The following is a 9174-nucleotide window of genomic DNA, read 5'->3' on the forward strand; positions in this document are numbered from 1 at the left end:
GCGCTTGCGAGTAAAGGTGCCCGACTGCGCTCTCTCGAAGGCTGTCTAGCCGTAGCTAACGCGGCCTTTACACTTTCCAGGGACGCGATCCGTTTAAGGAGGGCAGTCACGCTTTCCGCGAGCTGCTGGGTTGCCCGCTGCATACTTTTTAAACCTTTTTTACTCGACTCGGTCTCCACAGAGTCAGCGTGGGGACATGCCCTACGTTTACTCGAGCGCGCTTGTGGCTCCCCTGATGTGGGCACATGTTTCTTCTCGGATTGCGAGACTCAAAATCGGCCCTCATCTGCTGCATTTCTGCTTTGAGTCTAGCGTTCTCTTGCATGGATTGAGCGACTTTGGGATCAACTTTTTGCTCCGGCAACGCTACCTGCGTTACCTATGAATCTAGCATCGTCTGCTTCGGCTTGACACGATTGGGCCAGGTTGGTGTTTCCTCGATCCGCACCAAGAAGGTAGACCGCCCACGGGAACAAGAGCGCCATCTGGAGGGGCTGCGTTGTCGACAAGTTGGCGTGACGAAGCGCTACCTCGTGGGGGCTCCCGCCACGCTGGAGTCACGTGGCCGGTTCTCCTTGGCCAGATATAGCGGCTGGCGCTTGTTCGTGGCGCGCTTGCATAGCCGTCGGTATCTTCGTACGACGTATGGCACTTGAAAGCGCTTCCTGAAAGAAAGGTGAATGCGTGTGAGTGCCAGCAAGCGTGATTGGAGGTGAGTGCGAGTTAGTCTAAGTAAAAGTGAGTATGAGTTGGTGTGAGTAGAAGTGAGTGCCAGTCAATGTGATTGGAGGTGAGTGCGAGTGACTGCCAGTGATTGTGAGTGGAAGTAAGTGCGCGTGAGTGCCAGCGAGCGTAAGTAAATGTGCGTGCGAGTGAGTGGGAATGAAGATGAGTGCGAGTCAGGAACAGTGAATGTGAGTAGAAGGGAGTGCAAGTCAGTGAAAGTGAGTAGGTGTGAGGGCGAATGAGTGTGACACGAGGTGAGCGCGAGTAAGTGTGATGGGAGGTGAGTGCGAGTGAGTGTAAGTGGATTTGAGTGTGAGTGAGTGCCACTGAGTTGAGGAGGGGTGAGCACCTAGTGAGTGCCTGTGATTGATTGGAGGTGAGTACAAGTGAGTGGCAGTGTGTGTAACTGGAGGTGAGTGCGAGAGAGTGATTGGAGTTGAGTGCGAGTGAGTGCCAGTGGGTTTGAGTAGAGGTGAGTGCAAGTGAGTGCCAGTGAGTGTGATTAGAGTTGTGCGCAAGTGCCAGTGAGTGATTTGAGCTGAGTGCGAGTCAGCGCTAGTGAGTGAGTGGAGGTGAGTGCGAGTGAATGTCAGTCAGTGTGAGTCGAGGTGGGTAACAGTGAGTGCTAGTGAGGGCTAGTGGAGGTGAGTGCAAATGAGTGAAAGTGAGTGAGTGGAGGTGAGTGCTAGTGAGTTTGAGTGGACGTGAGCGCGAGCGAGTGCCAGTGAGTGATTGGAGGTGCGTGCGAATGAGTACCAGTGAGTGCGATTGGAGGTAGGTGCAAGTGAGGGTCAGTTAAAGTGAGTAAGAGTTAGTGTGAGTGGAAGTAAGTGCCGGTGAATGTGATTGGAGGTGAGTGCGAGGGAGTGCCAGTGATTGTGAGTGGAGGTGAGTGCGCATGAGTGCCAGTGAGTGTATGTAAATGTGCGTGCCAGTGAGTAGGAATTAAGATGAGTGAGTATCAGTGAAAGTGAGTACGAGTTAGTGTGAGTGGATGTGAGTGCCGGTGAATGTGAGTGGAGGTCACTGCGACCCAGGCACCACGACAGCACTGGGCCAAGCATGGTCCAATGCTCACTGAAATTGGTACGAACTTTGGCATCATGGCAAATTGCAACCCGATCCAAGGTCCACCCACTGTTCGAGCCAAGATTGGCCGTACAGTTTGCCCTTGTAGTATTCAATGTAGTTCGAGCATAGAGCCAGTGTTCAGCCATTTTGTATCCAACGTCTCCAGAATATCCAGTGCTCAGCCATTTTGTATCCAACGCGTTTCCAGAATATCCAGTGCTCAGCCATTTTGTATCCAACGCGTTTCCGGAATATCCAGTGCTCAGCCATTTTGTATCCAACGCGTTTCCAGAATATCCAGTGCTCAGTCATCTTGTATCCAACGCGTTTCCAGAACATCCAGTGCTCAACCATTTTGTATCCAACGCGTTTCCAGAATATCCAGTGCTCACCCATTTTGTATCCAACGCGTTTCCAGAATATCTAATGTGTTTCAGGCATAGCCTGTACTCAGCCATTCTGTTGCTTGTATGCTAGCTTACTGTCTATACAATTAGTAGCGAAGGAAACGTGATGGAAATAAGTGCGGGAAGGAAACTTCCTGCAGACACACGTAAAGCATAAACGAAAATATAATTTATTTAGAATACTATTTACAATACAATTCTTGAACTGATGCCGGCATCAGTAGGGGTGCTCAGCTCCAGGGGCAGCAGCAGGAGGAGGGGCCGGGGCGGCAGGGACTGCAGGAGCAGGGGCAGCAGCAGCCGGACAGGAGGGGCCGACGGCGGAATGGCCAGGGACCTGAGGGCTAGGGTGGGGCAGGGAGAGGGCAGCAGTGGGCCGGCAATGATTGCCTGCCCCGAAGGGAGAGATCTTCGGGCTGCTCTGCTGAAAACGTGTCTGCGAAACGCCTCTTCCTGCCACCACTCCTGTCCACAGACCCTGGCAACCACCCCTTAATGAAGTCCTGTGCTTCTGTCTGATTGCCCCCCCCCCCTTTCGCACAGATGACATCTGCACACAACCATACAAAGACCAAGATTAGTCCATACAACATGCACCGTAAAGATCACCCACAATAAAGCAGGCAAACACATTCAACAAAAGAAAACATTAACATGAACTCAAGAGACTTAGTGAAATAAGGTGCTAAGTCTTAGCACACAGTTTATCTGACAGAATTTGCAACCGCAGCCAACCTTATTGAATGGAGGTTCACAGCATGCTCAGCGGCGAAATGCAGGATACGCAAAGTATTGCTGTGGATAATTAAATGCTGCTATCGCCCTCCCCGCCATGAAAATTCTTGATCCATTTACAGGATCTTCATCCCTGTTGCCTTCGTTGACATTCCTGTTTTTGCACCCTAACCTAGCGTTAACGTCATCAGTGATGATCACACCACGTCTTTACTAACCGACACACATTCAACTGTCTCACCCGCTGATGCTAAACGTGTAAGCTGCCTGGTGCCATGCAATTCATCGGCATGCTCGTCAAGCAATTCACCCAAGCTGCCATTGGTGCTAGTGCAGAGCACACTTTCGCAATTTCTGCAAGGGCAGTGGTGGCTGAGTATGTGGCTTTCATAGTAAAAATGAAATCAGCCAACAGGGACGCCCAAATTTCTTCGTTGTAGAAGTTGACAATTCATATGAAAGACAGGATTTTGGCAAGGACAATCTCTTGTTATGCAATCCATTTCACTGTAGAGGAGTTCGGCTGTATACAAAATACTTCAACAATGCAAAAAGATGACCAAGGAAGCTTTACCTGTGACTATGCGGCATAACTTCAAATTGATGAATGCCCTCTTCCCCTTCCGGCTATGAAAGCTGTAAAGCACTTGGACGGGGTGCGCCATTACAGCCTTCATGGCATTCGATGCCACCTCGCGCAGCAACTGCATGCCTATTTGCAGGAGGTGCTTGCGCTGCAAAAGACAAAAATTGCCAGAGATTTCGAAATGAGCATTGTATGTGGCAATGTTTTCAAGTTGAAAAATCTACCCAATACTACCAGAATATGATTTATTGCCAAGTGAAGTGAATTTTTAGCTGAGTGCTAAGCAAAACATTTATGCTAGAAGGGGTTTGTGACGCAATGCCCTTTAATTGCAAATGTGCTCCACAACACCTAAGCGCTACTAGAAGAAACACAAACACGAAGTGCATCAGGTCTCGTCTGTTCTGTGCATTTCATGTTTGTGTTTCATAACCATTAGCACAGTAACTATGTTTCATAGTAATTACCTCTACAAGCTTTCACTATGATTTGTAAGTGCACCAATTCTACTTCCATGCTAATTCCCAATGCATAATTAGGGGATGTGACATTAGAGTGCAGGAAAGTCAGATATACATATCTGTGGCACTAAACAGCTTAAAGGCATACCGACATATTTTCAGACCTTCACATTTTGCGTTAAAGGGACTGACAACCAGTTTTTAAGGACCTAGTTTTATGGTAACCAAAAGCTAACCCTGAGCAATGTTTGCACCTGCAGCTTCGCAAATTGTGAAAGCAGCCTATCATTCTGCTTTCACAGGAGTGAGTGCAACTGCAGTTAACTGCCTACATTTTGGCTTTTTCAACCACGTTTGAAAATATAAAGCAGGTACAATAAGTTTGCATTGTCGTACAGACCTTCTTACATTTGTACAGAGTTTTCCCCCCAAATACACACCTACATCATGGCTGCCTGGCCCCCGTTATCATTATTCTGTCGATGGACTTACCAAGCCAACTCATCAAAAACAAAGGCACTGCCACTTTCACTACAAACGATGGCTTAGCAGCATATTGTAAGGCAAAAAAAAAGCAATAACAGAAAATATGGACTGCATTTCAATACTAATAAGAATACCATGAACCCCATACAATAATAGAAAGCCATGTGATAGGCCTCTTATTCATGGTAAATAAGGAACAGTGTCCTGAAAGCGTAGGGAGGCGTAGACAGACCACAAGTGCGGACTTTCAACTGGTAAGTTTATTGAATGAACGAGTTATTGAGCAGTTGAACTGCACATGCACCTGGAAGGCAGTGAACAATTTATGCTATGCACTCGTGGTTATATCAGGTGATACTAAACAATAATGAATTAACAAAAATAAAAACCATCGCGCTGCTCCACTGTCAACGATTTGCGTGGTCTAAAAAGGAAATTTCTTCTTGGAAGACTATTGCAGGCTGACTAATGCAACCTGGTCCTGCTTTCTGTATTCTATGGGCCTCACAAATTTCATGCGTCAATTGGTCTGTAGCGAAAAAGAATCTCGGTCCGAGAGAATTCTGTAGTGCACCCGCAGTCATGGCAATGCTTTGCAAAATGCGAGGCGCAAACAGTGCATTTTGGTGCTCCCTGAGGTGCACGTTTACACACCGCCCCGATTCTCCCACGTAGACTCGGCCACAGGTGAGGGGGATGCTGTACACGATTGCCGTGGCGCAAGGCACACACATGTTAGTGTACCTTACAGGGCAGACACTACCTACTTACTTTCTGGCTGAAAAGACCAAAACAAATCTATGCCATGTCACGATCCATCACCCCCCTTCAACCTGTGCGAACTCTAGTGGATGTATGGCTAACGGCTTGCTTCTTGGTGCAGCATCTTTACTCGTCAAACTTTACTCTTCGCACAAGCTTTCCACAAGACACCAATAGCATGCTGTCTTGTGGAAAGCTCGTGCAAGAATTGAAGCATGCTATGGCCACTAGCGTTCGCACAGGTTGAAACAAAAAAAGGGGGGGGGGATCGTGGCATGGCATAGATTTGTTGTTTTTTTCAGCCAGAAAGAAAGTGGTAGCATCTGCGCAACAGTTACAAAATGTGTGGAGGGAGAAAGGTGCAAATGCGAAACAAAAATGTCTGCCCTGTAAGGCACACTGATATGCCTGTGCCTTGCGCCACTGCAATCGTGTACAGCATCCCGCTCACCTGTGGCCGAGTGTACGTGGGACAATCAGAGCGGTGTGTAAACGAGCGCCTCAGGGAGCACCAAAATGCACTGTTTGCGCCTCGCATTTGGAATTTCGGGCGCACTGCAGAATTCTCTTGGACCGAGATTCTTTTTCGCCACACAGACCAATTGACACATGAAATTTGCGAGGCCTATAGAATACATAAAGCAGGACCAGGTTGCATTAGTCAGCCTACAATAGTCTTCCAAGAAGGAGAAATTTCCTTTTTAGACTCCCTAGAATTTCGCTTTAGACAACGCAAATCTTTGACAGCCGAGCAGTGTGATGGTTTTTATTTTTTTAATTCATTATTCTTCAGTATCACCTGATCTAACCACGAATGCATGCACAGTTCAAGTGTTCATAAACTCGTTCATTCAATAAGTTTTCCAGTTGAAAGTCAGCGCTTGTGGTGTGTGAAGTCTCCATTCGTCTACGTTTTCAGTGCACTGTTCCTTATTTACCATGAATCAATACCAAGTTCCAGTTTTCCCTCGCCTTCGGGCCACTTATGCATCTTCATGTTTTTGCCATGTGGGGCACCAAGGGTCATTTTTCGCAACTTTTGGGGATGAAATAAAAATATAAATCCACATTTATTGAGAAAAACATGGCTTATTTTAACCAGTAATACAGGTCATTTTCCACAAGCGGTTTTCTCAATTCATGTTCTGAGAAGTTGGCTGTCCCTTTACGTAAAGTTGCCTGGACTCCAAAACCCCAGAAATATACCGGCAAACCCCAGAGCGCACTAAATACCTAATTTATACTAGTTTTTCTACAGCCAGGTTTCGTTTAGCTTTCTCTCTCTCATAACATCATGGCACAGAAGGCAACCACGTAAGACATTGGAAGGTTTGACACTTGCTTCTACTTGCTTGTCGAAAGGATGTTTCGCCTCCTACACTGAAGCCTTGTTCACTGAGTAGTATTGATTTCATTTAGCTACAACAGGCATATGGCCAACCACTATGTCAGTGAACAAGGCTTCATGGAGAAGGCAGAACATATAACCCCTTCAACAACACTATTTTCGTCTGCATTACATTTATTGTGGGTTTAAACAGGGTGGGAAAAAGCATGTCAAAAAACAAAACAGATGGCAACCAAGGTGAAAAAACATAAAACAATGCTATTTCTCCTTCAGGGGGCCGTGTTCTCTCTATGGCCAGCATCTGTTTTTGCCATGAATGTTCAATGCAATGGTTCGAGCTGTTCGCAATTTGACTGACTTTCCCAACCCTTGTCATTTAGGCATGGAAAATGCCGGTACCCCCATTACAATGCGGTATTTACTCGCATAATGAATGCACTTTTTTTTCATGAAAATATGCGCAAAGTTGGGGGTGCGTTTATTACGCAGGGTAAAATTTTGAACGATTTGTTTTTCCGCCGCCACCTCTAAAGAAAGCCGCAGTTTCGTCCGAAAGGCGAACCATCGATTGCGATAGCAAATGCGCAGAGAGCTATACGAAGTAAGGATAGTAGTTCTATCACCCGAATAAACTTCCAAAGTAATTTTACCAGCATGGTGTCAGCGCGCACAGGCAAACATGAACCAATCATACTCGATGGCCGCGGACACTCACTGTCGAAATGCTGGTGTGAGGAAGCGCTGCAGCAACAGCGAGCAAAGTGACCTTCATGCCATGTATCGCTTCAACGCAAACTACCCGCTTTCTTCCCTCGAACGCGGGATAGAGCCGCGATCGTTGGACGCCGACTTCAAAAATGCACCTGGAGTGTCCATATTATTGCTACCGCAATAAAACTAATAGACACGTACAATTCGGCGTCCGATGCAATCGTACCCACCAAATGCATATCGGACGCCGAATCGTACTGTGTCTCTCCTACTTAACGGCAGCAAGTTCAGGGTGCGTTTATTACGCGGGAGAAAAAGAAATTGTAATTCTGACGACGAAAGTTGGGGGTGCGTTCATTATGCGAGCGCGTCCATTACACAAGTAAATATGGTATTTCACTTATTCAATCTGAAGGGCATAAATTCTCTTACATAATTTAGCTAGCAGCAGATAAAACAAAGCAGAGAAAAATCAGGGTAGTGCAATAAAACGTAACAGGGGCCACAGGGTATGTGGGTTTACATTCTTATAGTAATTGCTAGTGCTCTAGAAAATGCTTTGAACCATTGCATGAAACTGGATAGTTTAGGAGTTTGTTTTATGAGCTTGTAGCAAAAGAAAAAAAATGTTAGTGCAATGAGGCAATTCGACAACAGGTACACTAGACTTGCTGCAAATGTGGTTTTCATTACATATCCAATTGCAATGCAATTTTCAAACTCTATTATTTAGAAAACAAAACAGCAGATTAAAATGAGGTAAATACAGTATATACAGAACATCTTGCACCCCTTTTCCTGTACTGTGTCCAACTTGTTTGCACTGCTATTTATCATTCGCGAAGTGCCAACTCGTCCAACAAAAAGAATTTATTCACAAGTGCTCTGCATTGTGTACTTCTATAGAAAGCTGCCACAGTTTGCATTTTATATCAGCAATGGATGTATATTAACTTAACGACTTACTCCTGCTTCATGAAAGTATCATTACGGGGAGCTGCTGGAAATCACCGATTCAGCAAGCCACTATGGAAGCTCAGTGCCTATGGCGTTGCGGTGCTGAGCTCGAGGTCAAACATTTGATTCCGGCAGTCATGGTCACATTTCGATGAAGCCTCATTGCAAGAACACTAGTGTACGCTTAGATTTAGATGCATGTTAAAGAAACTAAGGTCCAGTCCAAATATGTCATTAGAAACTATACAGCAGGGAACAAATTATTTCCATGAACTCTTTATTGTGTGCTATGCAAAGTTCCTTCACATAAAACCCACAGAATGTTTCATGAAACAGCACAGAACTTCCACATGTTACATAGCCTTAAAATTAAAAATAAAAGGGCAGTACAAACCAAGGTGGCAGCCACAGCCTCATCCCGCACTGCTGCCTCTAATTCTTCAATAATGTCGGCAGGTAGCCGAGGAAGAACTGGAGGCACCGTCGACAAGGCAGGCTCATGCCTCATGCCAGTACCTCATGTCTCTGCTACCGCTCCTCCAGCTGCACCCGCAGCAGCACCGCAGAAACAGAAAAATATTTACTTCACAGCAGAAACGGTACATTTATGGCATATTTGGTTGTTCCAGAGCACTCTGCAAAATGTAAAGTATCAGGATTTGTACAGGTCTCGGTGGCAAAAATTCACAGGTATTTAAAGACTTTCAAGGGTTCTTACAGTAATAGAAGGAGAGGTATAGTGTCTAATGGGGAGTACCGCATTTTCCGGACTATAAGTCGCACCTTTGTATAAGACTCACCCCCTCAAACTGGCAGCTTTTCCAGAAAAAAAAAAACGTAAATAAGTCACACCCTGTGTATAAGACGCACCTCTTCATTCGTTAAGCGATTAAAAAAATCGTCACGTTTCTTTCCGTGAACGTG

General features: G+C 45.9%; 1 long non-coding RNA gene across 1 annotated transcript; it reads right to left on the reverse strand.

Moving 5' to 3' along the window:
* Positions 1 to 2358: 2358 nt before the first annotated feature.
* On the reverse strand, positions 2359 to 8762 carry LOC125946056 (uncharacterized). The gene is made up of 2 exons (XR_007467363.1): positions 8645 to 8762; positions 2359 to 2754 (listed from the first exon to the last, which is right to left on the reverse strand). It is a non-coding gene; the product is annotated as an uncharacterized LOC125946056 (long non-coding RNA).
* Positions 8763 to 9174: the final 412 nt, after the last annotated feature.

This window comes from Dermacentor silvarum, chromosome 5 (genome assembly GCF_013339745.2).
Source record: "Dermacentor silvarum isolate Dsil-2018 chromosome 5, BIME_Dsil_1.4, whole genome shotgun sequence".
In the NCBI taxonomy this organism is placed as follows: Eukaryota; Metazoa; Arthropoda; class Arachnida; order Ixodida; family Ixodidae; genus Dermacentor; species Dermacentor silvarum.